The 13,440-nt window shown below is 42.8% G+C and overlaps 1 protein-coding gene across 4 annotated transcripts in view; it reads left to right on the top strand.

The window, feature by feature from the left end:
- The first annotated feature begins 3,295 nt into the window (after positions 1 to 3,295).
- The window catches only part of SPTBN1 (spectrin beta, non-erythrocytic 1), a 196,064-nt gene continuing 185,919 nt past the window's right edge, over positions 3,296 to 13,440 (top strand). Inside the window, exon 1 of one of the 4 annotated variants that reach the window (XM_079940620.1) lies at positions 3,296 to 3,537. The gene's annotated coding sequence lies outside the window, so the exon portion shown is untranslated. Of the gene's footprint in view, positions 3,538 to 3,668; positions 4,249 to 5,173; positions 6,425 to 13,440 lie in introns of those variants that run through there. The other 3 variants (XM_079940624.1, XM_079940622.1, XM_079940621.1) reach the window with 3 other exon arrangements.

Raw genomic sequence — 13,440 nt, 5'->3', positions numbered from 1 at the left:
GTAAATCACCAAATGGAACATTTCTAATATGAGGAGACTTCCCAGACTAGTTCAAGGTTAAAAGGAAGTCAGGTTTAAGAATATTAGAAATGAAAAACGTTATTCAAGTTTTCAAAATGTGTCCTGATTTTAAAATTTTAGAGTACTATTATTATAATAAAAGATGGGCTTTCTTTTTTTTTCTTAATTTTTATTGTGGTAAAATATATATAACGTAGCACTTATAATCTGAATTATTATTTTAGTTATAAAATATTGGCTATATTCCCCACGTTCTACAATATATCCTTAGCTTATTTTATATATAATAGTTTGTATGTATATGGGTATTAATTGTGTTAATATAACCAAAGAAATAGTTAAGGTACCATTCTCTCTTTTCTAAATAAAACAGGTAGTGGCAGACAACACTATTGCTCATTCATATCTGATTTCAAGTGTAGCCACATGACTTGCTTTGGCAAATGAAATGTGAGTGGAGGAAACCTTGTGTCATTTCTGGGCAGAAGTATTTAGTTGCTGGTACTTAACCCTCCATTACATTCTTCCCTTGCAATGGATATCGTGGGAGTACCCATTGACATGAAGGTACCATAGTATTAAAGTATTCTGGAATGTTGAGCTGACACTTGGAAGACAGGTTCCCTGGAGAGTCTCTTGGAACCACAGTTGCTTTGTATAAGCAACAAATTAGTTTTTGTTGATTTGGAAAGTGCATATGATACTGAGATTTGGGAACTAGGTGTTATCGTAACACAGTCTATGGTGTTATCATAACAGTCTATAGTGACTAATGCATGTTGACAAGATTTTCCCCTAAATTTTGAATGGAAAGTTAAAATAACTATTTATATCTCTAAAATTTTGTAATAAAGTATTATTTCTATGGGAGACAAAGCCATATATACTCACATGGTTTTAAAAATGGAGAGTAGAATGTTACAGACAGGAAACCAAGGAGTTTAACATTCCTTTAAATCAACCTTGATTCTAATGTGAGGATAAACTTCAGCAAAGTTGCTTCTGAGATATTTGGGAATAATCCTCTTGAGTTACCATCATTATTGCCTAAAGTTTTTTCTTTTTCTAGATTCTTTCTTTCCACAGAGATATGTGTCTTCTCCAATAATCTCTCCAGATTTAGACTTTTTTTTTTTTTTTGACTTGTTAATTTTTCTTGGTCAGTGATACACTGGGGTCTCCTGGGTGATGCTTCCCCCGGCCCCCTGCTCCCCCGCCAAAAGGTAAGAATTTGAATTGCTAGTCAGGTATTTATAGTGAAACTCTGAATCCTTGTCTTTCACATGTTTGGAATACTTACTGCCACTTTACTAAAGTATCTTGCTAAAGTTATGTGTGGCTTTCCTTTTTGAAGGAAAATTTTAAAACTAAGTGGGAGTGGAATGGGGTAGGGGAGGTGACTCATGCATCAAATGCAGATTTATTCCAGTACTGTTATCTGTGATAAAGGAAGCAGTTAAGAGTCACAATTGCAGAATAACATTGAAAGAATTTAAACAGGCATTTCTCAGTACTGCCATTGTTTTCTTTGGTATTTCATTAACACTGTAGGTGGGGAGGTGCTGGGGGCTCTGGCACAAAATAAGTGAAAGGGAAACAACTTTTATTTCTAGTGGGTTTCCAGCATTACCTAACAAGGGCAGCCACAGACATGTTGATTCTGTTCAACAAATATTTTTTGAGTACCTTTTAAATGCCTGCTATGTACTAGCAGTGAACAGAGAACCCTGCCTTTTGAGAGTTCACCAGGCTGTGTTGATCAACCTTGTGAGAAAAATGTTAAATCATTTGCCTTCCTCAATTTTTTTCATATAGATCAAATATAAACTTTGGTCAAACATTCAAACTGATGGCGAAAGCCTAAAAGGAAGAATCATCTTCACTTTGCGGAGACGATTTTGTTTAGTTTTATTTTAAACTATTCATGAAAAATACATACAAAAATATAAATCCATCATGTCTACTGATTTGAGACATAAGCACGATCCTAGCTATTTGACTATTATCATCATCATTTTTTTTTTTTTGAAAAAATTTTTATTCTGTTATTGAGGGTCAGATCTTTAGGAGAAAAGCCTTAGGGCTTTTTTTTTTTTTTTTTAAACAACGGAGAAGGCCCCTCTTCCCTCTGAAGGCTTACAGTGCCGCTTTGGGCACTTACAGAGCACGGAGAAAGTCAGTTTCTCCAGGCTGTTTAAAAGAGCGTTTCTATTCGTGGTCCTGGTGATGACACCATCTTTTCTCCTCAACAGTGGCAGTTCCAGAATTTCTACATAGCTTCGGGTATTGCCAGGGTAGGCAAGCTGGTTGAGAATCGGCTCTAGCACTTGCCAAGTCTCCCGGAAACGTCCCGTGTCCATCTCACGGTACATAGGTAGGGGGAGAACTCAAGCCCTCAGGCCATCGCGTCCCCACTTCCTAGGAGTGGCTCGGGAAGGGCACCCGAATCAGGCTAAAGTGAGCCGGCGTTAGGGCGAGAGGCAAGAGTTGCGCGAACCACTTGTAGGGCCTATTACCAGCTACCCCGAGGGAAAGGGTGAAAAATCACTCATAAAGGAGGAAAATCTTGACTTCGCCGAGGAACAACCGCCTTCCCTCCATCGCCCAGGTTTCCCATGGAGAGGTCACCACCGGTCTTCATCAGGCTGGGCAGAACCTATAAGGCATCACCACCTAGAACTAAAACTAAACCACCAAACGACTCTCCAAAGCCTCCCTCAACACGCTCTCTCCATTGCGTTCCAAACGCAAACATCGGGGGCAAAAGGAGGCTGCACGAGTCACGTAGAAAATTAGGCTGCCCTTTTCCATGGCGATAATCGAATTAGCCTCAAATTAAACATGAAATTGGCCCTTGCCGGCCGTGGGGACAAAGCCCCCATTGTCCCTTGGCTCGGACAGCGCGGCGGCGGTGCCCACCCTGCCCAGGCCAGCCCCGGCCAGTCCCCGCGGCAGGGGACAAGGTCGGCGCTGGGCCAGGGCAGAGGCTGCGCGGGGAAAGCGTGGACGCGCCCGAGGTTCGGGTCGCGCGCGGAGCAGGCGCCGGGTGGGCGGCTGCGGGACTCGCGGCGAGCGCGGAGGGCTGGCGGGAGTGGGAAACCGAGGAGGGAGGAGCGCGGCAGAGCAGAGGAGGGTGTGCGGGAGAGAGCGTGTGTGCGCGCGCGCGTGTGCGCGCACCCGGCGCCTGCCCGCGTCCGCGCGCTCCCTCTCCCCGCCCCTCGCCCCCTCCCTGCAGCTCCCTCCCCTCCTCCCCCCGCCCCGCGCTCCCGCCCAACCCCCGGAATCAGTGCAGCTGTTGCCGAGCAGGCTGCGGATTCCTCCAGTCCCTCCCTCTGCCGCCTCTCCGCCCGGAGCGAGCGCGCAGCCCCGCGCAGCAGCGCCCACCGGTCCCGTCCTGTGAGCCCCGGCCCCAGCCGCGGACAGCCCCGCGGAGTCGCCTCCCGGCCCACCCGCCCGGCCGCCGAGGAGCGGGAGGAGGACGGGACCCCGGCGCCCCCACCCCCCTATCCGCGGGAGGTAGGTAGGGGGCCTGAGGCAGGAAGATGCCAACTCACTGGGGCTGTCTCCCGGGCTGGCTCCTGGGCGGCGGGAGGAGGGGCGCGGGCCCAGGCCGGGAGGACGCGGCTGTCCCGCCTTTGCCCTGCGCCCGGGGAGCGGGGTGGGGGCGGGGAAGCTGTACAGCCCGGGCAGTGGCGTCGCGGGGAGCCGGGTCTCCAGTGGCTTCTGAGTACGCGGGCTGTGCGGGGCGGGGGGCGGCGGGCGGTGGGCTCCGCAGTGAGGCGGTCGCAGAGCAGCCGTGCGCACCGCGGCCGCCCAGCCTCATCCGTGGACGCATTGGGGCCGATTCCTTCCCCGCCTCCGCCGCCTCCTCCCTCCAGCCGGGCGCAGCGGCCCCCGGCGCGAGGGTGGTTGCGAAGTGGGCAGACGGGAGGGTGTATTTTCGGGTGCCCTCTCTCTAGCCCCGGCTGGTGGCGAGCGGGGGCGGTGTTGACAGGGCCGGGCTCTGCGCGTAACGGTACGGGGGATGCGGCCAGGCGTGGTCCCGGCTGCGCCGCGCTGCAGCTGAAACGGAGGCGGCGTCCCGGCGCCCCCACCCCCGCCCATCCTCGCGCCCGCCCCCCGCCCTCCCTGCCGTCCCCGCTCTCCCAGGGCTGGGCGGGAGCCGCCTCGGGTCGCGGAGCCGCCGCTGCGCCCGCTCTTCAGCTCCTGCCACCCTCTCTTCAACAGGTTTGTGCCAGCGCGGGGACCCTCCGGGCTTGCCTTTGGGGTAGTGGGCTGGAAGCCCCTCTGGTCATCAGCCCTCACACCACGCCCGCGGCCCTCTTTTTGGGGGGAGCCTTCCCTTTGTTTTTGTGATAGGAAAGATGCCAAGTGCCTGCCGTCAGATGGGGAGGGGGAGTGTTGTGCGCATCGGTACACAAACCGTGTCCGTTATTTTTCCAGTCAAAAGCTGGGCCAGATAGTAAGTGAGGAGAGGGCGAGTATGGGGGTGCTTCGGCGAAGGAGAAAAATGGATTCGGCGGGGTTTATCTGGACGGGGATGTGATTTTTTTGGCAAGATGGATGGCTCACGGTGCCCTCGCCGTGATGCAGCACAATGCAGCAGTATCGCAGCCTCCCCTGGTTCTCGCTGGCGGGGCTTGGCAAGGCCACTCGGCGCCTGCGGCCCCCGCCGGGCCCCACCCAGGCCCAGGGCTGCCCTTGGCCGAGACCCGGAGCTACTTCTACCTTGTCATGCAGCTTCAGCGGGATGTGGCGTCGGGAGGACCAGGTCACCTAGTTGTGAGGTGGGGGAGTCTTCTCTTTGGGTAACCCCCTCCTGCCTAGTCTGTTGGGCTCTGCTGGGATGAAGGGGTGTCCTGCAGTGCTAATGCGGGCAGAGGGAGTCGGCCTGCGGCTGCGGACCGGAATCTGATCTCCGACCGAGGGACCTGAGCCGTAGGGAGGGGCTGGCGGGAGGACCGGGCCCAGTGGTGTGCGGAGGCAGTGGTGCAGTCTGTACTGGGAGTCGCAGCGTCTTTTCACCCGTAATCCGTAAACCACAGCCCAACTCTCCATCTATTTCATCATGTGTGAAAGTTGATGTTTATTATTTGGTGCTTTACAGCTACGACATTACGGTACCTCTGTCTTTGATCAATACTAAGAGTATGAATTTTTCCTGTAGGAAACCATTTTTTGAAATGAAACCATTGATATATTTTAGTTCATATGTCCCTGAGACATTTTAAAAAATATTAACATTCAGTAAATTGTTTTAAAAAGAACTTATATATGTTTTTGATGGCTGGTAAATGATTTCTTTAACCTGTATTTGCTTTGTTTTCATTGTTTGCGTTTTCTGTAATAGAATACAATTACATATTCGGACTCTTTATTAAGGATTATTTGGTAAATGTGTCGTGGTTGATGGTAAATTGGTATTCAGATTGGCTTTGATAGCCAAGTTAAGTCTCCAGTCATGAATAATGGGATTGTGGTGGTAACTGACTGCATTTGTTTGTTTATATGTATGTGTAGTTTTTATATACATATATTTTGCAGATGTGGCTGGGGAGGGGATTGTGAAGGGCAGACCACCAGGGCCTGTGTAGCTGGTATCTGGTCAGAAGGAGATGTTCCAACATCTTCATCTATTTAGTCTGGGGTAGTACCCGAGGAATTTCCCTTCTAAATGCCACTTCTACAATTCAATGTGGGATGGTAAATGGGATACATTTCAGATTTCACCCCAGGCTCTTCTAGAATGTATAGGTGAAAAAGGGGATTTCAGTATGTTAACTGGAAGGGAAGATCAGTGTTTCAAAGCAAGGTGTGTCTGCTTTTATTTTTTAAATCTCTAATGAGCCCAAGTTAGTGGCATTTGATTTTATGTGGCTCTGCAGGATAGAATTGGCTGCAGAGTGTGTGGTTTATGTGCATTATTTTCAGTAATGGAGGGCCATTAAAATGTAGAATTGTTTAGATTTGGGCTAAACCTTTGTGCTGGTTGTATAAAATCATGTTGCATTCTGATGTTTGGGAGTATTCCTTCCATGGATTATCCAGACATTTTGGATTTATTGTGTTGTAAGAAAATACCCTGTGTTGATGTCACAGGAGGTTTAGCTGTTCTGACTTACCAGGTGCAGAATTCTGTTAGGTTAAGCTCTTTGTAACTCTGTTTTCTCTGGATGGACCAAAACTTTCATCAGAGAGAATGAATGAGAAGTACTGGGGCAGGGCAGAAACTGCTGTCACTTGGATGTCTTCTGATGTGCAGGCTTTCGGTAAAGAGCATCTCTCAGATGAGAGTAGTAACAACTGTCTGTGATGTTGCAGGAGCAAGCGACAAGACCTCACTCTACTAGTGACACATCCTTAGCAGAGACTTGGCATTGGCAGAGTTTCCTTGGAAGAGTATGTGAGTGGTTATTTTGTCTTGCTGTATGAAAGTATGACTTTACATGTAGAAGTACTATTTTGAGATGGGAGGATTTTACTACTTCTAAACAAACATAGGCCTGATGAGTGGAAATTATTCGGTGTGGTTTTTGTTGAGATAATAAGCTTTTCGTTTTAACAGCATATTCTTAGAATTTTAAAGCCCAACATATATATTTTTTACATGCAGTGATGGGATGCTCCTTTAATTATGTGGGCCCCCCCCCACCAACATCTGCATGATAATCAGGCCTTAGTTAATGTTTTGTGAATATCTTTATGGTAGTCCTGGTTTCTTCCTTTGAGACTTTTGGGAATGTAAACCGTTCTTCCATAAGGAAAGGGCTAATCCCCCTGCTGGAAAAGCTATTTCTCTAGGTCTGTGCAGCTGAGTAAAACCTCTCCTGGAGTTCTCTTGTAAGTTTTCAGTCTTTGCTGTTTCTCAAAGCACCTTTTCTTTGCAAAAGACCTAGTTTAGTACTCTTGATTTTTTTCTGATAACAAGTGTCCTGTATCCAAGTTTTTATAGTGTAGGAATAACGTCATCAATCTCTACTTTGGGGGAAAATGAAACGGTCTCAATTAGATACTCTCATATTTCTATTTTTAAACATAACCAGAGAAGGCATTTTCATGATGTCTCTTGCTACCATAGTGAGGTGAGGTTCGTGGACCAGCAACATCAGGACAGGATCACTTACCAAGTGGGAGCTTGTTGTATATGTAAATTCTTAGAGGCTCAGTCCTTTCCAATCAAAATTTGCATTTTAACATGACCCCTAAGTGGTCTGTATGGACATTAAACTGAGAAACTGCTGTACTCTTTCAGCTAAAAGACCTCCATATCAAAATGTTCTTACTAGTATCTTTTGTCTTTTGCGGAAGTATCAGCATATTATTTCCCCTTACATCACTAAGAAATTGATGCATGCATTGTAAGTTATTTAATACAGAAATATTAAATAAATATTTAATTTAAAGTTCTATAATCTTTAGGTGGAAGAGCTTTATTTACTGTGTTTATTTAGATTAATCATTTTTTTATGATCTTTGCTAAAACACCTCTAAAGTTGAAAAAACAATCTCCCCCCACCCCCCAGAAGAAGGCATTAGTTTTCAGATAGCAGAACTGGAGTCCAGGAAGCTAAACCCCTGAGCATAGGGTCCCCTCTACTACCTCTGCTCTCCTCTGGCATCTTGTTCTCTGTCATCAGCTATTTTTCCTGGTGTATTCAATATCCTGACCTTCTGGTCCCTTTTTTCCCCTTAAAGTTGTTTTTTATTAAGTGATTTGTATATACAAAACAATGCTCATAAAAGATATGTTACAGAATCACAAACCAATGAACACTCAGGCAGCCACCACTTAGTTCAAGAAGAAGAGCCTATTATACATTCAGAGTCTCCTCTGTGCCCCTCTGTCATCCCATCTGAAGCAACCACGGTCCTGAATTTTGTGTTTATCATTCCCTTGCTCTTCTTTATGGGCTATCCTTTTAAAAATTCTTATTTATTTTATATGTTTCAGAACTTTATATAAATGAAATTACACTTTACATATTTTTCTGTGACTTGTCCTTTCAGATTAACATATTCCTGAGACTCATTCATTTTGTTGCTGTAGTTCATTCATTTTCACTGCTGTGTAGTATTCCACCATGGCTCATTTATTCTTTCTACTGTAGATGGAGATTTGGATTGATTTTAGTTTTTTGTTTTTCTTTTGCTATTATAAAAGGGCTGCTATGAATGGGTCTTCTGCATGTCTTTTATTATGTATGTGGGGATACATGCACATGCACACAAACATATTATTTGTTTTTCTCTCTCTCAGGAATGAAATTTGCTGGCTCATAGTGTATATGCATCATCAACCATACTAGATAATGCCAAACCTTATAGATAATGCCAAAGAGATTGTATTGATTATATTCCTACTAGAAGTGTACAGATGTTATAGTTTTTCCACAACCTTGCCAAACTTCAAAATGTTGTCCAGTCATATTTGTGAAATGTTATCTCATTGTGCTTTTTATTTGCAATTTCCCTGATTATTGAGATTAAGTATATATTTATAGTATTGACCTTTTGGGTTCCCTCTTCTGTTAAGTCCTTGTTTAGTCTTTTGTCTGTATGTCTTTTAGATATTTTTCTTATTGATTGATTTAATGTAGATTGCCTAATAATCCCTTGTGGATTATATGTGTTGCAAAAACTACCTCCCAGTTTGTGGTTTTTTTTTTTTTAAACTCTTTGTGATTTATTTTGATCAACAGTCACTCGTAATTTCAGTAGAGTCATAATCAAGTTTTTGTCCTTTAAGGTCTGTAAGGATGATTATGTTGTAGAAAACTTTTCCTTGGTTTGGAAAGAGCTTGGGTTTTAGAGTCAAACAGATCTGGGCTCAAATCCTAATGCTATTGTATACCAGCGATGTGGTCACGTCTAGGTCCTTGGGTTAGTTCATTACTCTTGGAATCATGATTTCCTCATCAGTAAAGTTGAAATAATAATACTTCCTCATACAGTTGTGAGATAGCAGTGTACAGTGCTAGGCACATAGTAGGCGTTCAGCTGATAACAGTTCCATTCCTTTCTCTTTGGACTACCCAAGCTATACAAGCCACTGACCCCTCTTGGAGTGCTTTCTTAAAACTACCTTAACATTTTTATGTCAAAAGAGCTGTTATTCTTTTATTTTTAAAAATTCTGTGTTACCAATGGAATTTTTATATTGATTAACAGAGGCTGCTCAAGACCACTTAGTGGAGACCCTTTGTCAGTTCATTTTCCCGTTCTTGAAAGTAGTATAATTATAGTTCTTTTACCAAGAAACATTTATATGAACGTTATTCCTTTGCTGCTACTCTAAGATTACTTTGCAGTATGATTTTTAATGTAGTAAATAACTATTGGGTACCTCCTGTAGCCAAGGCTTGTCATTGGGTTAGGATGATGGTGGTGTGGGCTGGCTTAAAGCTGAATAAGAATTAGCTCCTGAATCCAAGGACTTTATACTCCTAATGTATAGAATATACTCTATATGTACACGGAAGATAAAGATCTTTTACTGACCAGGTGTGTGACTTCAGCAAGCCATTAATCTTTCTGGTCTCAGATCTAAATTTATCAAATGAAAAACTTAGATGAAACCCTAGTGGGGGTTAAAACCTGGCACATGGGCACCACTCCCTGTGTCCCTGGGAGGCATAGAAAATCAATCAGGGCACTCTTTCTGCAGAGCTGAGATGGGGCCCCAGGAACACCCTCAATACAGTGTTTGAGTCAGGAACTGCCAACTGATCGGATCTTAGGTTTCAAGATCCCGTACACCTAAAATTCTGTGGTGGTATTTGAGTAACACAGCGCTTCGGCAGTTGTTCAAAACACAGTGGAACAGGAAGAAACTAGAAGCAAGGAGACAGGAAAGAGGTGATGGTGAAGGTCCAGAGATTAAGGGAGCAAGTGATGGTGGAGGCTGAGAGAATGAGGAGGAGGGGAGAGATGGGAGAAAGGTGGTGAAGACCCAATCCTTTGCTGACAGTTTGCATGGTGACTGGATGGGAGTGGTCCTGAGTGGATGAGGAGCTAAAATAAAGGGTTCAGGTTTGAATAATGACAAAGAGCATGGTTGTCACCATGATGACGGAAGTAGACAGGTTAAGGGGAAGAGTGGATATCTGGTTGGGAAGAGAATCAGTTTTGTGTTTAAACATGTTGAATTTGAGGTTCTGGCAGAACCCTTCGTGGAGATAATACTCAAGAAGTTGAAGGAGACAGGTCAGGGCTAGGGTGGCTGAGGAGAGGCTGTTGGGTGCAGGAGTCCCGAGCCTTAGGCTCTGGAATTACTCCACCTTGTCACTCCATGCACTGGCTGATTGACCTTGGGCAAGCTGCGTTGACCTCTCTGTGAGCCTCAGTATCTTCATCTGCAAAATGGTGGTATGACAGTTTCTGTCACAAAGGATTATGAAAGCTAAGTGGGATAATCCAGTGCCATCACAATACGTTTTAACTATCATAAAACGTGGAATTTTTGCTTAGTGTGTCTCACTTTTATGCTTCCTTTCAAATAATTTGATTTATTCAGAAAAGATACATTCCAGTAAACAATACCATCATGCAGATAAATAATGCTAAGTCTATATTAAACTTGTCCCTATGTCTAATTAGTAGGAAAAGCAAACATGATTAATACTTATTTTTAATAAATGAGAAAACGCCAAAACCCTAGTGCTTAGGGAAGCCAATAACTGTATTCAATTGTTCAAACCCACCAGTAATATGAAATAAGAACTAAAACAATTAGATTAACTTTCCACTTAAATTGGTAGGTAATGCTCTCTGGGATGCTGTGGGTTTGGGCCTCTGCATCACCTGTTGGGAGAATATTTGGATTAATACAAACTGAGTGGAAAACAGGGGGTCCTGTATATATAACAGAAAACTTAAATGTTTATGCCTTTTGGGCTGAAATTCTCCTTGTAGTTCTGTAATCTAAAGAAAGAATTAAAAGTAAGGACAGACTTTTAGGCAGGGATTTTCTTAGCAATATTAATAGTGGAAAACAAATGTGGCATAGTCAAATAAATCATGGCACAGGCATAGTATGGAATTCAATGTACTGCTTAAAATAACGGTTAGAGTATTACTGAAAAGGGAAAAAGCTAACAATATAATATTCAGTGGAAGTATCTGTATGCAAAGCTGTACAATATGGTATAACTCCAGTTTTGTTATATTAAAGACTGGAAGGAAATACATTAAAATATTAATGGTTTGCTTTGGATGGTGGGTTGATGGGTGGTTTCCTTTCTTATATGAAAGGAAATTCCTATGACTTAATGTTTCTCATTTGGAGTTTTGAAATATTTTACAAATAGAGAAGAGTACAGTAAATAATATAATAGACTACTATGAGGATCATTTTTTAAGTAATAAAAAAAGCAATCAACCATTTAGTTTTTAAAAAAGAAATGAAAAAAGTAAGCCTGGCCAATTGTAGATTATCGTTAGGGGATGGTTTAAGATTCCCAAGGGTTGTCATATCTGTCCTCTGCACTTATCTAGAGCAGTGGGAAAACATCAGCATCTGTAAGTCACCTTCTGAAGGGTGTGGATCTGAGAGGGGTAGAGCATTCAGATGTAATGGAATGATAGCTTGACACCACTAATCTGGGTCAGCTTAAAGAGTGGGGAAGAAGAGGTTTCTTTATTGTTTCCAAACTGCACACTTGTGTGATGAGAGCAGTGGAATTCTGTGACGTATTAGTTCTCACTTGTAGAAGCCCAAACACTGCTGCTGGAACTAATTTTGTAACCATTAGACCATCAGGTTTCATTGGTATTGGTCAGAAATGTAGATAAAATTACAAGTGAAATACCATATGCTAACACATATATATGGAATCTAAAAAAAAAAAAAAGGGTTCTAAAGAACCTAGGGGCAGGACAGGAATGAAGACTCAGATGTAGAGAATGGACTTGAGGACACGGAGAGCGGGAAGGGTAAGCTGGGACGAAGTTAAGAGAGTGGCATGGACATATATACACTACCAAATGTAAAATAGATAGCTAGTGGGAAGCAGCCGCATAGCACAGGGAGATCAGCTCGGTGCTTTGTGACCACCTGGATGGGTGGGATAGGGAGGGTGGGAGGGAGACGCAAGAGGGAGGGGGTATGAGGATATATGTATACGTAGAGCTGATTCACTTTGTTATACAGCAGAAACTAACACAGCATTGTAAAGCAATTATACTCCAATGAAGATGTTAAAAAAAAATTCTGAGTGAAAATTTTAAAATAAAAATGACTCCAGATTTAGATTACTTCCAATTAATGGTTTCTCAGCATTTGGGAATATTCAGGATAAGAGTGGGAGGAATGAATTTTAATTTCTTATGAAAAATTCTTATATGTTATATATGACATTTATGTATGCATATAATGATATCTATTTTATCTATTACATAAATGAGAAAGAGAAATGTGTGTGATTGAGAAAGCTCCACCATGAAGGGAGACAAAGGGCTATTTTAAGACTTTTTAAGTGGGGAATTTTATAGAGATGGTATTTTGAAGGAAGGTGAATCCCAGGAATGAGTCACTTTGTCCTTAGCCGGTGAGGGAAATGTTTGAGAGGAAATAGTACTTTCTGTTTTATGGTCCACGTCCTCAACTGTATTGGTACTTTGTAAAATGTAGCTTATAAAAATGAACTAATTTACTTTCAGGAATTTTGTATTTTTTCTGCCATGAACTTTAAATGGTTGATTGAGAAGGGGTTCAGGTGAAGTGTGCTTTGAGATATGAAAGTAAGATGTTATAACTTCAAGATTGCTTTAAAATTGGCCCTTGTATATAGGCATCATAATTCGATTCTTAGTGAACTCTAAAGAGCCATTTGACAGCTCCTTGCTGGTTCTGATCTTTAACATATAAACTTGAAGCCGTTACTTAGGCAGTAAAATCTGTATGAGAATATAACTACGAATTGTTTACTCAACAGATGAAATAGGATGAAATTTAGAATGACATATAAATAGAATTTATTCTTTTGAAATATATATGTTCAGTGTTTAATTTGTATAATTAAATATGTCTCTGCTTAGTAAGTTCATTAGCCTAACAGTGGTTTATCTCTGGGTGATGGGATTGTGGAGGAGTTCTAATTTCATCTCTCCATATATTCCAAATTTTTTGAAAATACTTACCAATAAACTTTTGATCTTTATTAAAAATATTCTAACACTCACCATAACAAACGTCATTTTAGCTGGATAAAAACTAATGAGTGAAATGATTAATCAGCTAAATATACCCTCTGCTGTTCAATTTTTTTTCTACCAGGGCTTTCAGAAAGGCAGCATTAATAGTACTGAAGGTGTAAAGAACGCCAAAGTTTTGAAAAGATTTTTCCATTCCTCATTTAAATGTGCAGTTTGTTAGAGCCTTGCCATTTCCGTGGAGTGTGGGAAAAGATGTAGAAACTGGGC

Source organism: Stenella coeruleoalba, assembly GCF_951394435.1.
Source record: "Stenella coeruleoalba genome assembly, chromosome: 13".
Classification (NCBI taxonomy): Eukaryota; Metazoa; Chordata; class Mammalia; order Artiodactyla; family Delphinidae; genus Stenella; species Stenella coeruleoalba.
This window is presented reverse-complemented; position numbering and strand designations above follow the sequence as displayed.